Below are 17,761 nucleotides of genomic sequence, written 5' to 3'. Positions count from 1 at the left end.
CCTGAGCTCTTTTCTGCCTATGGTGAATAGTAGACTCACATAGAGGGCAGCCTAGTGAGGGGCCCTTCGTGACCAAGGAACACATTTTGAATATTGATGCACATCTTAGGTTCAAATATGGATACTGTAAATATACCGTCATTACTTACTTACAAGAGCCCTTTGAGATAGGTAGAATAGACATGAATAGTAAAGCTGTTCTGGAAACTGGAAAGACGCGGGTTGCGTAAACTAAATTAGGATCAACTGTGTGTGTGTTTGAGCCAATTGTGCCGCGGGAAAGGTCACTGGGTCGCAGGCTATGCTATCAGCATCCTCATAACACGCAGATATGTGTGTGTGTCACGTCAAATTGTGAGGTTCTACTCTTTGGCTTTTTAAAAGGAAATCGGAAATGAGTGTTAAGGAACCGGGTGATGCTCAACGGCCAGTGTCTCACTGAGACGCCTGGGGCCCCACTGAGACAACTCGGGGGAGACTACAGGATGAGCGCTGACTCGGAAAGCCAGTCCATGCAGTAGGTGGCCAGGTCCACCATCAAGAAATATGATTCAGGAATGAGTGAACTCTTGCACACGGGGGGCTGTGCGGACTGTGTCACAGTTGCCAGGTCCATCTGGGCATCGCCGCAGGACAGGGCTTCCCAAAAAACAGGTGATGGGCCTGGCAGCCCGGCTCACACCGATCCACACCAGGTGGACCGCTTCTTGTGGATTCATGGAAGGATTCTGGTAGGTAACTTCAGCTGCGACAGCAGTTTTTCAGTCGAAGACGACCCAATAGGTAAACCTTCATTTCATGACGCGATGGTTAAGAAATGAGAAGCAGCACAGAGAAGAAGCAGAAAAAAAAGAATTTCGTCTGATAAGTAATCAAGGTGGACAGAAGTAGGACCCCTGCTGGTAACTGGCGGTGAATCAGCTCGTGTGCTCCTGGGAGAGCGGACTCCGAAATGGGTAGCTCTGTCACCTGATGATCGGAGGGGGTGGGGGCGGAATAGTGTAGGGAAGTAAAAGGGGGAAATCCAAGCCAATGCTCTGGCGGGGGGTTTCCGATCTTTATATCACGGTGCATGTGTTTGACACCTGCTGCAATACTAAATTCCATTCAATGAAAACTATACGTCAACCCAAGGGTCAGACCTTCAATTTCAAACAGGCAGCCTCATCCAGAGGTGGACACGCCTTGCCAGCATCACCTGCCTAGAGAGACGAGTCGCTATGGAGATGAAGGCTGTTTCTAAAACACTGGCTCTGCCCCTCCCCCAGAGAGATGATGAATGCGGGAAGGCGACATCAGGCTCCCAGAGGCCGCTCTCCTGGTTACTCAGGCAAAGCACCAGCGCATTCCAAGCAGGCGGCACATAACCCACCCAAGGGCTCCCTCCCTGCATCATGCCAAGTGTCAAATATGGGCGGGCGCTAAACCCACAGGCGTGGACAGCAGCTGAACCTCTCTGTGTGACGTCGGCTACTGGTCTGGTCCTCCTGGAATAGGACTCACAGGCAGACTGGCCTAGATGGAAAAAAACGAAGGTGATGGACACATCCCAGCCCTACCGGCCTTTCAAGCCACTGGCCTCCCGGAAAGGAAATCCACACGTTTCTACTGGGACAGTCTGCCTCTGACAGGAGTGACATGAAAAGGGGGTGGTGGGGTGATGGAGAAGTCGGTGGACTAGAAAAGAAAACCATCTACTGCACAACCCCATTCCCACTTAACCTATCATAAGAAAATCTGGTTGTCATTCTAAATCTGCAACGCGGGCACGTTCTACACTCCCATAGCGCCCCGCTTCCTGTAATTCCTAAATTGTACATAGACCCAGCACTGGTGACGCATCTCTGATGTTTTACCCGTCAAAGCGCAATGACCAGCAAAGACAGATGCCACGAACCGGATTTCCACAGCAACATAAAACATGGTACGTCCGACAGAAGCACAGGAAGGCAGTCCCCCCCTCCTGCCATCTTAGCACGGTCTCCTTAGAATTATAAAGGCAGATTTCACATGTTCTACTTACTCCGTCTCCATCGCTTCCAGTCCCAGCCTTGCCCCTCTCTCCTTACTGCTGCACCCACCCCTCCCAATGAGAACACACCCACACTTCACACCCCACGACCCCACCGAGCCTGGCTACAGTTAGGATACCTGTCAACCACCCATCAACAATGCTGCGGGCACAAACCTCCTTTCCTGTCCCTCCTTAGTCAAGCCTGCCATAGCTTTATCGGAATGAGGAGCGTGGACATACCCTTGAGCCCCGGGATGGAAGTCCACGGAAGAAGAGGATGAGGCAGCAGCCGCTGCCGAAGGAGCCGGGAGAGCAGGAGGGAGGAGGCAGAGGAGCCGGGAGAGAGCGAAGGGTGAGAGGGGAGGAGAGGGGCAGGAGGAGACGGCCACTCACACGTACAGTACAGGCTGCAGGGAGCAGAGTGAATGCATTTCAGGGAGGAGCGGTCCAGCCTCCCTCTCTCCCACACCCTCACCACAATGCACCAGGCAGACTTAACCCCTTCACTGCCAGAGCACTCCAGGCTCGGCCGAAGCTGCTAACTGCTCATTGCTTCAGCTTTCGTCACCCAGAGGGCACTGACGGCGGCTCGCGGCACGAGCACCCAGAATTAACCCACTGCGCGCCATAGCCCAACCCCGGCCACTGCATGCATGAAACAGACGTTTAATGCAGGATCGTGAGGTGCTTAGTTGTTTGATAGTCGCCACACTAAGATGTCAAGAAATGAGTCAGGAATGGAGATTAGCCGATCTCCTGTACAGGGGAAATAATGATGTTCAAGTATCATAGTGAGTCAGATAGCACACGTATCTTGGTGAGTCAGATATCACCTGACTGCTCCGTGCAAAATGTGGATCCCTCCGCCAAAAGCAAGTGGTATTTGAAACCATGACCCTGAGGCGGTGTTACCTATAATGGTAGTTCTCTGGAACGAAAACTCGAGCCACTTGTATGGGCACAGTTAGGTCCTGCCATCCGATTACCCACAAGGGCACTTGTGAGACCTGCGTAAGTGCACAGTGCTTAATTGGCCAAATAAAAGACATTTATGTCAGGGCGCCTAAGCTTCCAGAAACATTGATGCACATACTTAACCCCCTGATCGCACAAAGTCAGTTTACTTTTGGTTATAGAATTGTGCCCTCGCTATGCTCCCAGTGAACATTGTACTGTACTGCTATGGCACTAGGGCCCATATAAGTTACAAAATACAATTGTATTTTGTAAGTTTGCACTGCTTTTGCGTAAAAAAGCGGTGCATATGCGGCGCTAAAAAGTATAAATATGGGCCCTAAGGTGTCTTTTCTCATTTATTGTGATCTTATTCACTTAAAGCAACACAGACGTTACCGCAGATATAAGCATCAATAGGGCCCATAACTCTGAAAGCACACACCTTTGATAAGTCCATGGCTGCTTTGTCTCAGTGCTACCACAGTCGCTGTTGATGTCTTTGAAATGGGGGTTTAGACAGGGGCTGGTGGTCTACACCAGAGGTTCGACCTCCTACTTTAACAATTATTTGAACATTTTATAGGGTGACCAGACATAGCGTATTTACCCGGACAGTCCTGGTTTCCCAAGGTCTGTCCCAACACCCAACATTTTTTGCTGCAACAAAGAAGTGTCCCAGCTTTTAAGAAAAGGTTGGGTGAGGTGGCACATGGTGCAGGCTCACGGTTCCTCTGAACCTCTCTTCACACTAGGAACAGAAGTTGATCTTGTTAAAGAGCTCTCTTTTCACACCACTGAAAGAAGCTGAGTTGTTTGAAAAGATGCCTACTATGCTGCCAAGCCTCAGTCATGCAGCACACTAGGATTTAATAAGGGGTGAATAAATGTCCCACTACCACCAAGCCAGGATTTTCCATGAGCAAGGTCCATGGGACCGAAACACGTCAGAGTTTTGCCTTGATCCTGCATTTTATGTTTTCAGAAGAATAAAAACGCTGTTTAACTAGAGTATGAGTGCGACTCAATATAAGTGGCCTTGAATATTTTTAACTCTAACACTACTTTAGCCTTTGTTGTTTTTTACTGCAAATACAAGAAGGAAAAGTGGCCTTAAAATTTTTTTGTGGAGTCCTTGTGTGACCATGATCTGGTCCCAGCCGAAACATAGTCTTATTTCTATGTCTATGACCGTCCCAGTGTTTGATTCTGAAAATCTGACCACCCTATAATTTAATTTTATCATTTGAAAAGCTCTGACAGACTCAAAGATAGCACCACCAAACAAGGTTAAGTGCTCTTGTGAAGAGCTACACTTGAAGCTAAATGCCAGGATAACAGACGAACCCTAGTGAACTGTTCGGACTGCCACGAATGATTACTTTGGAGCAGAATAAGATAAGACGATACCTAGATCACTGGTGGAAATGTAACCACCAGCCTATCTTTCACAATTATTTCTGGGTTTTAAGTCACTGAGATAAGCAAAAGCATCCAAGAACTACACAAGTGTTAGGAAATGTCAATGTACTGCACATTTGCTGAGGAGGACTTCTCTGTATGTCGTGGTCCAGGAGCTGAGGAAAGCATGGACTCCTCAGCAGAGACACAACATGCCTGACTAGAGACCCTTTGTCTGTATGAACACACCTCTTCATTCCCTTCCAGTGGAAAAACTCAATACTGCACAGGCCAGGATCGGATTGGGGCAGAAGATAGGCACTAAAATAAAAGTGCCTCCCCCCCCCCCATTACCCTCATTATCGAGTCAGATAGCTAAAAAAGTCGTTCATATTTGTAAATGGGGAAGTTTGTACTTGTAAAGACGTTGTATAAGTGTTTCTCAAGGTATGCATACATTTGTGCTTGTTACAGGCAATGTTTGTGGTAGTATCAGGGAAATCAACAATTAAAATGGGCCCAGCCTATAAAATAGGCCAACAAACCTAAAAAAAATGGCCAACACACTGACCTATTAAACCAGCCCCTCGGGCCCTTCTTGATTGCCTTACAGGCCCGTTCACCCCTGGTACTGCACACATTCGAACGGGTTTAGAGCGTCATATGTGTAAACTGTAGCATCAAACCCTCGCTGTGACCTAAGGAGGAGAATCTAAATTCTGTAACATTTCATCCACTAGGACACAGATACTCCAAGTACGGCCCGGGGGCCGCATGCGGCCCTCCTGACCTTTACATGCGGCCCCTGGTCAATAGCAGCAATGGGCTGCTATTTACCCAACTCAGCACTAGCATACAAAGATGATACATAAACAGGCAATCATTTATTTAAAGGTTAACGAAGTAAAAGAAAGGAACACCTTCATTTTAAAGACATCTTGCAGCAAAATTCACTTAGAAATTCAAAACGGGTCCTTTTATTTACAAGCAGAACCGTTTCTTAGTACATCGGATTATATATGTGCATTCAGAAGTATTTCTTTTTTAAAGTGATAGTTTCAACTATGGATTTAGGAGCATTGACCCCCCCCCACAATGAGACCAGTGAACTAAGACGCAAGCCAGTAGTTACGTGCACTCTTTGGGTGGCCTGGGTTCTTATTATACATGAACACCATTATAGTTTATTAAACCAAACACAGGACAACGTTTTGTATGGTGCACATCCTGAAGTCGTGTATTTTAAGGCCCTCTTATATGTGAAAATGAAGAAAAAGGAGGGCTATAGAAATAAAACAATTGACTAGAATCACGCAATTTGGTTAAGTGGGAAGCTGGGATTAATCCTTGGTTTTCTGGTTACACATTGTGCAGTTCAGCCACTAAATGTTTATGCTTTGCTTCCCCTACACCCTCGTTACCGACAACCCCCCTCTTCCTCCCACGCCGCCCCCCAAGCCCCTCACTGCTGGCGTTAATGTGGCCCTTGGTCACATTGCAGACCAAAGATTTTGGCCCCTGGGAAAATGTTTGTGAGTACCCATGCACTAGGACTTGCTTCCTTGAGCTGTCTGGATGAAGGGCAAGTGCCCACCTTATTTGTCCTGGTGGTAGTGTAAGTGGGTGAGATATGATATTTAAAATACCATCTCAGTGCCAACGGAAACCAATGGAAGAAGATTATGGGGACCAGAGACCTTTTAGTTGAAAACAAGGCAGGCATAAGTTCAAAATTGAGACCTCGGAGAGCATTGACTGCATCATCAATGTTGCCTGAAGGAAGATGGTGGAGCTGCCCCTGGGCTGGTGTTGAAGGGTTATGGTTAGGTGAGACGGTAGGCAGGGAGATAGAAGGAGCTGCGCGCTGTGATTACGAAACTAAGCATGGTGGTCTGGGGAGTAAGAAAAGGGCAGTGCCCAGTGCTTAATTTGAGCTGGTTAGTGCAGGTGGGGTCCACTGATGGTCATTTTTGGGCACAAGCATTGATTTTTCCTCGCAAACTCTGATTCAGAGCAAGAGAGAGAAGGCTATGAAAGAGGGGAAGGAGGAAGAATAGAAAGATGGAAAACCATGTCAAAGGAAGAACGCAGAGATGAAAAAGAAACTGTAGGGGTGAAGTAAAGAGGCAGGGGGGTCTGGTGGTGGTTTAAAGAGGCATAAGGTGGAATCAAGACTATGCACCCTTGGTGCTTGGCACCCCAACCTTCAATAGCGCCGACCATGTGCTTCTGAACAAAAATGTGGGCCCCTGCATAGACTTTTTTACAAATTAATCACCGGCAGTGTCTGTGAAGAACCTGTACATAAAACAAAGGGATTCATTTCATTACTGACATGAGCTACCATGCAGCCAGAGTCACCGAGAATGAAGAGGTCCATGCACCTCACAGCCTCTTACCGCTGCTTGTTTTTTAATTACTGCTGAGTGAAGCTTATTTACATTTAACCTCGCCATATTTCAATGATAACTTACCTCAGTCTGGCCTTACTTACATTATAGCCCTCAACCAATGTATGCATTATTAAAATAATGTATAGTTTTGGCTATTTATATATGAGCACCACGGAATGCATCATCTACCGGAAGTGGTCAGCACTATCACAGGGGTATGTCCTCAGTAATGCAAGAACCAAGTCAATGCTCCGTTGGCTCACAGCGGCCCAGGCACATATGAATGTATAGACTTCATGTTGCATTCAATCGTGAAAGTTAATTTATTTCTAAACACCGTCAAAGTTACTTGGAACACGGGCCGACCCCAGGGGAAAAAAAAAAAACGTAGTTTTGCCTGGGGAGGCCGATCGCCCCCCCAGGGTAAAAAAAAACAAAAAAAAACAAATTGTTGGTGGTCAGCCCTTAGGGTGACCATCAATGGGGCCATTTTTTTTTTTATACATGTGTGCTTTGCCGAGGGCAAGCACACATGTATAAAAAGAAAAAGATTTGTGACATGAGTCTCATATATATGTGTATATATGTATACACATATATATATATCTATATAGATATATATATCTATTTAGATATATAGATATATATATATATCTATATAGATATATATATATATATAGATATATATATAGATAGATATATATTTTTTTTTCAGGACAAGCATTGCAGCGTCCATGTGCTGCTTTTCTGACTTGTTGGTGTGTATCTGGGCTTCTAACAACGCCCACCTCACGCCCATCACTACCACTCCTTTGATGGCATTGGAAAATGATTTACCTTTGTCCCTCCTTGGGGGCTACCGCCTTGGCCCCTGGTACATGGCTAATTGCACTTTTGCTGTTACGTTTAACTGCGAGCGAACTTCTTTTCCTTTTGTGTAACTCTTCACATGATGCTCATGGTGGCCATGGCGCTGTGAATCGTCTCTCTTATGTGAAAGAGTTTAACTTTAAATTATCAATTTATGTGGCAAGAAAAGTTGGGTTAGGAGTTTATAACGCTAATAGCTCTAACTCGAGCAGATGCGAGACCCATTGCATTGTAAATGCTTGTTATTCTTGTGTGTGTTGTTTTATAATGGTGAACAATTTCACCGCACTCCACGAGGACCGTGATCAAGACTCCTTGGTGAGTTGAAACACGTTGGTGGTTATTGACTGCAATAAAATACACGTTTATTTGTACTTCATGGAGTGCGGTGAAATTTTTCGGCATTAGATAATTTCTAGATTGGTCTTCCCTGTCACTGGGCACCGGCAGTGAAGTGTGCCGCCCAGCAACCCTTCAACCACTTTGTTTCTAAACATATAAATATATATATATTATTATATATATATATATATATATATATATATACACACAATATGCATGCATGCATGTCTTTTCTGTAGTGGCAGTTTTGCTGGATAGTACTGAGGGAATTAGAAGAGGAGGTAATGGGAGGCAGAGCACCAAAAATGACTGTTGCACAGGGTGTGTGGTAAGGTGAAGTAATACATTCTTTTTTTGTTTTTTTCAGTGTTTTCAGAGAATCTGCAGAATTGGAGAAGAAGCGAAGGTAAGGTGACGACATTTCCTGTTGTACACAACAAACATACCAACAAGCAATTTTGTGACTATCTGCCTTCTACGTAGGATAGTAATTTAGAGGGACAGTTTAGCCAGTTGCAGAGATGGCGTCTCGTTGGATGACTGCTGATCAAGCCCTAGCTCGGGTTATGGAGGACAGTTCTGATGTAGGCTCAGAGACTGAGACAGCAGACACTGAGACAGCATCTGAGGGAGAGGACAATGGGGCAGATTCTGGGAGTGATTTTTCAGTCGGCGGAGTCCCATCTGACGACACCTCTTCCAGTGAGTCTGAAGGAGACAATGACGACATCCGTGCTGTCCCTTCGCAAGCACATTCTGGGCAGCGGGACCACATTGGGTTAGCCGAACCCAGAGAGCACGTGCTTGCTGCCGCAAGCACAGAACGAGTGCTCTCTTGGCAGCCCCCCTGTTTGGTTCAGCCCCAAATTCCACCTTTTACTGGTGACGCTGGATGTAAAGTCGATACAGCTAACTTTTTGCCAGTCGACTACATCTATCTGTTTTTGGATGTTGACTTTCTTCAGAAAGTTGTGCAGCAAACAAATTTGCGTGCAGACCAATTTCTGAGGGAGCGCGGAGGCACTCTAGGGCCCCGTTCTAGGGCACGCCAGTGGACTCCCACTTCGCTGGCGGAGTTGAAGATATTTTTGGGCCTTACCCTCAAAATGGGGTTAGTACAGAAACCCACCTTGCAGTCCTACTGGACGACTCGCACGGTTTGGGTAACTCCCATCTTCGCACCATACATGAGCAGAGATCGTTTTTTGCTACTGCAGCGCATGCTGCATTTCAATGACAATTCTGCTGCATTGCCCCGGGACCATCCAGATCATGACAGGTTGTTCAAAATTCGGCCTGTCGTGGAACATTTGTCTGCCAGGTTTCCAGAGATCTATACTCCTGGAAAGAATATAGCAGTCGATGAGTCCTTGATCCTGTACAAAGGACGGCTGCTTTTCAGACAGTACATTGCGAGCAAAAGAGCTCGCTATGGCATAAAGCTGTACATGCTGTGTGAGAGCTCTACTGGCTATGTGTACAGCCTGAGAGTGTATACAGGGAAGGATTCTACCCTAAACCCTGTAGGTTGCCCTCCCACGTTAGGGGTCACAGGTAAGATTGTATGGGAACTTGTCCATCCACTTCTTCACAAAGGTTATAACCTTTATGTGGACAATTTCTATACAGGAGTAGAGCTGTTCAGTGAGCTCTACAAAGCTGGCACTGTGGCCTGCGGTACAGTTCGTTGTAACCGCAAAGGATTCCCGTGGGAGCTTGTTTGCAAGAAGCTCCAGAAATCACAGAGTACTGCATTGCGTTCTAACGAACTGCTCGCAGTCAAGTTCCTAGATAGACGTGATGTATACGTGCTCACTACAATTCATGATGAGAGCACTTCTCCCATCACGGTTTGGGGTCAGATGGCCGAAGTCCACAAGCCCATCTGTATACTTGATTACAATAAGTACATGGGTGGAGTGGACAAGAACGACCAGGTTCTTCAACCATACAATGCGTGTCGTAAAACTCGCACTTGGTACAAGAAACTGTTTACCCACCTGATTCAGATGGCAACATATAATGCGTATGTTGTTTACCGTCAGACAACAACAGGAAGACTCATGACTTTCCTTGACTTCCAGTTGTCTGTAATTGAAAGCCTCACTGCTGTTACTGAAGAAGCAGCAGCCTCCACCTCATATGTTCTGGAGGATGTGGCAAGGCTGCAGGAGCGACACTTTGCTGATCGCATACCTAAAACACCCAAAAAGGATCGCCCATGTCGTCGCTGTAAAGTGTGCTCAAAGCATGGAAAGCGGCAGGAGAGTCGGTATTACTGTCCCCAGTGTCCATCACAACCAGGCCTCTGTATCTCTACTTGCTTTACGTTGTATCATACTAAAGCAAAGTTCTGGGAAATCGACTGAGGTTGAGCTGCTGTTGGGTAATCCTTTCAGTGGCAGTGCATGGATACCGAACGTCCATGGGCCACTGCTTCGTTAGGCAAGGAGCCACAGAATTTTACTTCATCATGGACTTCCTTTTGGCGTGGTCGGTGTTCTGTTCAATTAACATGCATTTTCTTCCCCCTACTGCATATACTAGTAGACAGAACATATGCCACATTGCCACGGAGTACCCTTTCTTCACCTGCATGTCTTCCTTACTTTCAACGGTAGATATGCTCTCTCAGTTCGAGAAATCACTTTGTAGGGCATACTTGGAAGCCCCCAACTTGCTTCCACAAACTAGTATAGGTTCACTTGGCTATTATACAGGATTAGCCAGGACTCTGATGAGAACAGAGACATGGATGGGTAAGGAAAGCTTATGGTAGGAGTGCCTTCACAGGGTTATTGCACAGGTAGAAGGCAGATAGTAAAGGTAGTACATGTTGGACTTTTGCTTATGCAGGGTCATCCCCAGTCTTTTTCGCCTCCTGCCTCCTATTTTTTTCTGACATGTTGCTGTTGGCTTTTCAACTCTGAGCACTTTACCACTGCTAACCAGTGCTAAAGTGCATATGCTCTCCTGTTTAAATTGTATGTAAGTGGTTTATCCATGATTGGCATATTTGATTTACTAGTAAGTCCCTAGTAAGGTGCACTAGAGGTGCCAGGGCCTGTAAATCAAATGCTACTAGTGGGCCTGCAGCACTGGTTGTGCCACCCACATAAGTAGCTCTGTAATCATGTCTCAGACCTGCCACTGCAGTGTCTGTGTGTGTATTCTTACACTGTAAATTCGACTTGGCAAGTGTACCCACTTGCCAGGCCTAAACCTTCCCTTTTCTTACATGTAAGGCACCCCTAAGGTAGGCCCTAGGTAGCCCCAAGGGCAGGGTGCAGTGTATGGATAAGGTAGGACATATAGTAATGTGGTTTATATGTCCTGACAGTGAAATACTGCCAATTTCGTTTTCACTGTTGCAAGGTCTGTCTCTCTCTCATAGGATAAAATGGGGGCTACCTTTAAATATGATTAAAGTGTAGATTCCCCTAGAGAGTAGATGGACATGTGGAGTTTGGGATCCCTGAACTCACAATTTAAAAATACATCTTTTAGTAAAGTTGATTTTAAGATTGTGCGTTTGGAAATGCCACTTTTAGAAAGTGAGCATTTTCTTGCTTAAACCATTCTGTGACTCTGCCTTGTTTGTGGATTCCCTGTCTGGGTCAGTTTGACAGTTGGGTTGTTTTTCACCTCACACCAGACAGTGACACAAAGGGAGCTGGGGTGTAATCTGCATTTCCTGATTAGCCATCTCTGCTAGGAGGGAGGGGTGGAGTGGTCACTCTCATCTGAAAGGACTGTGCCTGCCTCTGACAATGCTGTCTCCAACCCCCTGGTGTGTGTCTGAGGCCTTGCCTGGGCAAGGCAGGATTTCACCAGAAGGTGTGAGTCCCCTTTGAAGAAAGGTGACTTCAAAGACTAAAATGGGTATAAGAAGGGCACCCAAACTTACAAACCTTAGAAACACTTCTGGAACCAAGAGGAACCTCTGCCTGGAGAAGAGCTGATAGCTGAGGAAAAAGTGCTGCCCTGCCTGTGACTGTGCTTTGTGGAGCTTTCCTGCAGTGCTGCTTCTGCCAGAGTAAGAGGGCAAAGACTGGACTTTGTGTGCCTTCCATCTTGAAGAAGAAATCTCCAAGGGCTTGATGTAGAGCTTGCCTCCTGTTGTTGAAGTCTCAGGGATAGCAAAGACTTCTTCCTGCCAGCACCTGGAGTCTCTGGAGAGACCCCTACTCTGCTCTGTGGTGCCCTTCCAGTCCCTGGGACCCTGAAAGGAGAGGCTGGCAGCCTAAGGACAAAAATACACGCACCGAGCGCCGTGCGGAGAAAAGATCGACGCGAATCCGATCGCGGCTGAGAAAACGACGCGACGCCGGTTCCGCAGCTGAGAAACGACGCCGCAGGAAACGCGACCGAAAAACCGACGCCCGGAGCAGGAGAAACGACGCGCAGCATCGCTGACGGAGGCTGAGAGATCGCACCCTGCGCCGCGGGACTTTCGGATCGTCGTGTGGCTGGCTTTTTCAACACGCACCGCCGTGCCGAGTTGTTTTCGACGCACACAGCCGTGCAGGGTTACTTTCGACGCACACCGCCCGTGCGGGGTTATTTTTGACGCAAACCAGGTACATTTTCACGCTAGCAGCGCTAGTGTGGTGTTACAACTACCTAAAGACTCTTTTTATTTTAAACCTTTAAAAAATCATAACTTGACTTGTGTATGTTGGATTTTTGTCGTTTTGGTCTTGTTTTGTCTAGATAAATATTTCCTATTTTTCTAAACTGGTGTTGTGTCATTTTGTAGTGTTTTCATTAAGTTACTGTGTGTGTTGGTACAAATACTTTACACCTAGCACTCTGAGGTTAAGCCTACTGCTCTGCCAAGCTACCAAGGGGGTAAGCAGGGGTTAGCTGAGGGTGATTCTCTTTTATCCTAACTAGAGTGAGGGTCCTTGCTTGAACAGGGGGTAACCAGACTGTCAACCAAAGACCCCATTTCTAACATTGGTGGCAGCGGTGGGATGGGTGAGGGACCCCAAGTCCAGTCTCAGAGGAGAGGGAATGGGGATGGGTTGAGGCCCAAGGTGCCCGAGATCCGGTCCCAGGTCCTGGAGGGTTCCCTGCGGGAACACCAGGAGGGGAGCCTAGCCTGTACCATAGGGCCATCTGTTGAGGGAGACCCCACAGTGTCAGGAGAACTTGGGGGGGCGGCTGTAGCCAGCGTCCCACCAGTTCTGGTGTCTGGCAGCACCACTCCTAGTGAGGGGGTGCAGAAGTCCAGACAGAGGGTTGAGAGGGGGTTGCGGACCCCAGTGGAGAACCTGGAGGGTCAGGGGTCAGCTCTGAGAGCAGAGCCCCCCCTGAATGACCTTGGTGAGACCATTTCTGGGTTGGGGGGAATCCAGACTCTGTCAGATGGGCAGAGGTCAGGAGACCTGCGCCAGCCAGACTCTTGTGTGGCCCTTCGGGACAGTGTGTCCCTTGAGGGGGGTAAGTGTGCCCCCCTGGAAGTCCTGGTGTGCCAGGCAGTGGTTCAACCGCAGGGTGGTGACCCTGGGTTGGATGACCAGGTTCAGAGGGTAAACTCTGACCTGGTAGGGGGTAGGTATGCCCCCCAGGAAGTCCTGGTTTGCCAGGCAGTGATCCAGTCTGTGGGTACAGACCCTGGATTGGGAGGCCAGGTTAAGGGTGTCCCCCCTGACCTGGAGGAAGGGGCTACTGCTAACAGTGCCCCTACCATGTTGTCTTCTGGGGGGGCCACTCCTAGTTGGGTGGTTCAGGACCCCAGAAGAGAGGGCAGGGGGAGGGAAGCCTCACCCCTGGCCCTGGTCCAACCTGAAGGTACAGACCCCAGGTTGGAGGATCAGTTGCAGGTTAACATCCCTGCACTGGTGGAAGAATTGTGCAGGACTGCTTCTACAAGCACCCTGACAGTTTTTGACTCTGGGGGTGCCGCTTCTGCAGGGAGGTTACAGAGCCCCAGAGGGGAGGACCAGGGTCAGGTTGTCATCCCTGACCTGGTGGAAGAGAGAGTGGTCAAAGGGTGCCAGGCACCTGGGGCTACCACCCCCCACTCTCCACAGTCACAGTGGTTAGAGAGGCCTGAGGTCGGGCTCTCATCCCTGACAGTTGTCTGGGGCCACTGTGGCTTGCTGTCCTGGTGGACAGAGTTGCCCCTGGGGGGGGGAGGACGAGAGTCACACCCCGGGGGTGGAGTGGGCAACACAACTGTGTTGGCCCTGGTGGTACTATCTGCCCATTGCAATACATCTGTGAGCAAAGTAAAGTTAGGTGTTGCACAGATGGTGTCTGTAGATGTGGAGAAGGGTTCCCCATGGGTTAGCTTAGTGGGCCCTGAGAGTATGGACAGAGGGATCCAACTGGAGTCAGGAAGGCGTAGAACTGGAACATGCCCCTGCTGTTGTGGGCCTGGGTCCCTGTTCTATCGCCCCAATCAGGGAAGTACATCAAGGTATTGATTGTTCTCCCCTGGCTTTAGGCTGGTAGGGGGTCGTGTTGGACTTTTGCTTATGCAGGGTCATCCCCAGTCTTTTTCGCCTCCTGCCTCCTATTTTTTTCTGACATGTTGCTGTTGGCTTTTCAACTCTGAGCACTTTACCACTGCTAACCAGTGCTAAAGTGCATATGCTCTCCTGTTTAAATTGTATGTAAGTGGTTTATCCATGATTGGCATATTTGATTTACTAGTAAGTCCCTAGTAAGGTGCACTAGAGGTGCCAGGGCCTGTAAATCAAATGCTACTAGTGGGCCTGCAGCACTGGTTGTGCCACCCACATAAGTAGCTCTGTAATCATGTCTCAGACCTGCCACTGCAGTGTCTGTGTGTGTATTCTTACACTGTAAATTCGACTTGGCAAGTGTACCCACTTGCCAGGCCTAAACCTTCCCTTTTCTTACATGTAAGGCACCCCTAAGGTAGGCCCTAGGTAGCCCCAAGGGCAGGGTGCAGTGTATGGATAAGGTAGGACATATAGTAATGTGGTTTATATGTCCTGACAGTGAAATACTGCCAATTTCGTTTTCACTGTTGCAAGGTCTGTCTCTCTCTCATAGGATAAAATGGGGGCTACCTTTAAATATGATTAAAGTGTAGATTCCCCTAGAGAGTAGATGGACATGTGGAGTTTGGGATCCCTGAACTCACAATTTAAAAATACATCTTTTAGTAAAGTTGATTTTAAGATTGTGCGTTTGGAAATGCCACTTTTAGAAAGTGAGCATTTTCTTGCTTAAACCATTCTGTGACTCTGCCTTGTTTGTGGATTCCCTGTCTGGGTCAGTTTGACAGTTGGGTTGTTTTTCACCTCACACCAGACAGTGACACAAAGGGAGCTGGGGTGTAATCTGCATTTCCTGATTAGCCATCTCTGCTAGGAGGGAGGGGTGGAGTGGTCACTCTCATCTGAAAGGACTGTGCCTGCCTCTGACAATGCTGTCTCCAACCCCCTGGTGTGTGTCTGAGGCCTTGCCTGGGCAAGGCAGGATTTCACCAGAAGGTGTGAGTCCCCTTTGAAGAAAGGTGACTTCAAAGACTAAAATGGGTATAAGAAGGGCACCCAAACTTACAAACTTTAGAAACACTTCTGGAACCAAGAGGAACCTCTGCCTGGAGAAGAGCTGATAGCTGAGGAAAAAGTGCTGCCCTGCCTGTGACTGTGCTTTGTGGAGCTTTCCTGCAGTGCTGCTTCTGCCAGAGTAAGAGGGCAAAGACTGGACTTTGTGTGCCTTCCATCTTGAAGAAGAAATCTCCAAGGGCTTGATGTAGAGCTTGCCTCCTGTTGTTGAAGTCTCAGGGATAGCAAAGACTTCTTCCTGCCAGCACCTGGAGTCTCTGGAGAGACCCCTACTCTGCTCTGTGGTGCCCTTCCAGTCCCTGGGACCCTGAAAGGAGAGGCTGGCAGCCTAAGGACAAAAATACACGCACCGAGCGCCGTGCGGAGAAAAGATCGACGCGAATCCGATCGCGGCTGAGAAAACGACGCGACGCCGGTTCCGCAGCTGAGAAACGACGCCGCAGGAAACGCGACCGAAAAACCGACGCCCGGAGCAGGAGAAACGACGCGCAGCATCGCTGACGGAGGCTGAGAGATCGCACCCTGCGCCGCGGGACTTTCGGATCGTCGTGTGGCTGGCTTTTTCAACACGCACCGCCGTGCCGAGTTGTTTTCGACGCACACAGCCGTGCAGGGTTACTTTCGACGCACACCGCCCGTGCGGGGTTATTTTTGACGCAAACCAGGTACATTTTCACGCTAGCAGCGCTAGTGTGGTGTTACAACTACCTAAAGACTCTTTTTATTTTAAACCTTTAAAAAATCATAACTTGACTTGTGTATGTTGGATTTTTGTCGTTTTGGTCTTGTTTTGTCTAGATAAATATTTCCTATTTTTCTAAACTGGTGTTGTGTCATTTTGTAGTGTTTTCATTAAGTTACTGTGTGTGTTGGTACAAATACTTTACACCTAGCACTCTGAGGTTAAGCCTACTGCTCTGCCAAGCTACCAAGGGGGTAAGCAGGGGTTAGCTGAGGGTGATTCTCTTTTATCCTAACTAGAGTGAGGGTCCTTGCTTGAACAGGGGGTAACCAGACTGTCAACCAAAGACCCCATTTCTAACAGTACAGATGTACATCATCTACACCTATGGATTCAAACCCATTGGTGCCATCCCAGCACTAAAGGAGAATGACTTGTATAGGTCAGTGTTTGACCTGCTTTTCATGTTCATCCTCCATCAGAACTTAGTAGATGTTCAGTTTGCTGTATAAGTGCATTATAGTCACATCACTGCACATAATGTTGGCTGGGACATATGCTACGTTCTCATGGACTCCCCTATGTACCAAACACTACCCTTTTCCATAGCCTATGACCTTCTCTTTAGGGAACATCATGAGAAATCCCCAGCATGTCTCCCTTAGTTTCAAAGGTAGATATGCTCACTCAGTTCGAGGAATCGCTTTGTACGGCATACTCGGACACCCCCAACTTGCATCCACAAACTGGAAGGAGTTGGATTTAGCACAGAGATTGCGCTAAAGGCGCATGAAAAACATGTCTTCCTGAGCCTCAGGTGGCTGTCACAGGAGTCATTAGTAAAGGTTTGTTACGCATGCATTTGGTAATGTTAAGGAAGAAGGAGGCAGGTAGCCTATGACCTTCTCTTTAGGTAACAGCATGAGAAATCCCCAGCATGTCTCCCTTAGTTTCAAAGGTAGATATGCTCACTCAGTTCGAGGAATCGCTTTGTACGGCATACTCGGACACCCCCAACTTGCATCCACAAACTGGAAGGAGTTGGATTTAGCACAGAGAGTGCGCTAAAGGCGCATGAAAAACATGTCTTCCTGAGCCTCAGGTGGCTGTCACAGGAGTCATTAGTAAAGGTTTGTTACGCATGCATTTGGTAATGTTAAGGAAGAAGGAGGCAGTTACTTGACAGGTGGTAAAATGTAGTCAAACTTAATCCGTTCTGTGGCGTGTGAATGTGATGGGCCCTTGTCTGGCAGCGGTAAGTTAATGTGAGTGGAGTGATTGATTGGATTTGGCCCGTGGCTGGCGATATGAAAGGGTTGTTTGTTGTGCGTGAATGGCGTGTGAATGGACCATAAAGAGGTTGGTGCCTGGACGCGGCTTTATGGCCCACCTTCAGAAGGCTTGGTTTCAACATTCAGATACTTTGATAAGTAATCATGCTTTAAAACCATAATTTCTGGAGGTGCTAAAACCAACCAGTGTGAGTGGTGGGTTAACTTTAACAAACTAGTACCAGGGGAGACCAAGGGTGCAGGACTTGCATGGCTTTCACCAG

General features: G+C 47.8%; 1 protein-coding gene across 4 annotated transcripts in view; it reads right to left on the bottom strand.

Moving 5' to 3' along the window:
• MAP1A (microtubule associated protein 1A) overlaps positions 1-17,761 on the bottom strand; it is a 598,226-nt gene that overhangs the window by 194,258 nt on the left and 386,207 nt on the right. The window contains exon 1 of one of the 4 annotated variants that reach the window (XM_069222606.1): positions 2,255-2,594. The exons of 1 other annotated variant lie outside the window; for it this stretch is intronic. The gene's annotated coding sequence lies outside the window, so the exon portion shown is untranslated. Of the gene's footprint in view, positions 1-2,023; positions 2,044-2,188; positions 2,595-17,761 lie in introns of those variants that run through there. 2 more of the 4 variants (XM_069222607.1, XM_069222609.1) reach the window with 2 other exon arrangements.

This window comes from Pleurodeles waltl, chromosome 3_1 (assembly GCF_031143425.1).
Source record: "Pleurodeles waltl isolate 20211129_DDA chromosome 3_1, aPleWal1.hap1.20221129, whole genome shotgun sequence".
NCBI lineage: Eukaryota > Metazoa > Chordata > Amphibia > Caudata > Salamandridae > Pleurodeles > Pleurodeles waltl.
This window is presented reverse-complemented; position numbering and strand designations above follow the sequence as displayed.